Source organism: Elephantulus edwardii, unplaced genomic scaffold, assembly GCF_000299155.1.
Source record: "Elephantulus edwardii isolate Elephantulus edwardi_28Jun2011 unplaced genomic scaffold, EleEdw1.0 scaffold00294, whole genome shotgun sequence".
Lineage (NCBI taxonomy): Eukaryota > Metazoa > Chordata > Mammalia > Macroscelidea > Macroscelididae > Elephantulus > Elephantulus edwardii.
Genome location: NW_006400044.1, coordinates 1,051,919 through 1,053,413, shown reverse-complemented (window position 1 = coordinate 1,053,413; position 1,495 = coordinate 1,051,919). Strand labels below are relative to the sequence as shown.

General features: G+C 41.5%; 1 pseudogene; it reads right to left on the bottom strand.

Moving 5' to 3' along the window:
* Positions 1-1,050: 1,050 nt before the first annotated feature.
* LOC102862400 lies at positions 1,051-1,494 on the bottom strand (annotated as a pseudogene).
* Between the last annotated feature and the right edge of the window lies 1 nt (position 1,495).

The following is a 1,495-nucleotide window of genomic DNA, read 5'->3' as shown; positions in this document are numbered from 1 at the left end:
GATCTGATTCCTATGCATACCATCACGTGAAATCCATGTGTATAACCTGCGTTTGTGTATCTTATAAAATGTTTTTGCAATGAATAAGTCATTGATTGTATTAGTAAGTTTTAGACGTTGTCAATTTCAAGGGGGGAGATGGCCTATCTTTCCCCCTCAGAGTTGCTGGTGAATTCATTGCTAGCAGTTCAGCTCTCTACAGACGAGGCCACCAGAGAGCTCCCTTTCTCTCAGCATATTTATGGGGAAATACATCATTGGTTTGAAGATTCCCAAATTTTACTGTTATTTATAAACCTTAATTCCCAACAACTTGGATCCCATGTGTATCACAATGGAACTATGTACCTTAGGGGTTTTTGTCTTATTTTATTTTACTTTAAGGTATGCACTTTTATTCAACTGTCTCAAGTCAGTGTACAGCTATAATATCTGCCTGCCTCAGCATCTCAGCCACCTTAGGGAGACCAAAAGCCTTCATATTCCTAGAGTTGGGGGAAGGGACCCCCAAGAAGTAGGGCTCCAATGGCTAATTATTGAAGGGAAAAAAACTATGCTTAAAGAACAAATATTAAAATGGAAGATTTTTAAAAACATTTGTATTACTTAATTTACACAAAAGAAATGCTACCTATCATCGTGTGTGGACCCGGGTAGGGGGATGCAACCGCTCTCCTTAAGGAGAAGGAAGAGGCTTTGGGGAAGTCAGGAGCTTCTTGTCACATAGTCATTTCACAATTATTTGGGATGACTATTTTAAAAAAAGATAGAACAATGTACAATCAAGTTCCTGGGCCAAGCTGGAGAACTGTGGGGGTGAAGGGTGGGTATGGGGGGTGGATTTCTTCCTCCACACCAACTTCTGTGACCCTTACCATTCCAGTTTTTATTTCCTAAATCAAGCACACAAATAAAAATTAAAAATAAAGTAAAATGAAACAAAAAAAGTAATAAATATTCTATGCTAATCTCATCTCAATTTTTGTTTTATTTTTTTGCACGAGTTAGGTTTTTAATCAAGAAAGGGTATAATTCAACTAAACAGTCCAGCTAGAAGCATTTGCGGTGGACTTTGGAGGGGCCAGACTCGTCATACTCTTGCTTGCTGATCCACATCTGCTGGAAAGTGGACAGGGTTGCCAGGATGGAGCCATGATTCACACAAGAGTATTTGTGCTCAGGGGAAACGATGATTATGGTCTTCATTGTGCTGGGGGCCAGCGCTGTCATCTCCTTCTGCATCCTGTCAGCGAGGCCTGGGTACGTGGTGGTCCCGCCAGACAGCACTGTTTTGGTGTAGAGGTCCTTGCGGATGTCAACATCACACTTCATGATGGAGTTGAAGGTAGTTTTGTGGATGTCTCAAGACTCCATGTCCAGGAAGAAGGGCTGGAAGAGTGCCTCATGACAGCAGATATACTCATTGTCATGGTGATTGACTTGTCCATTAGGAAGCACATAGCTCTTGTCCAAGAAAGACAAGGAAGCCGCCGTA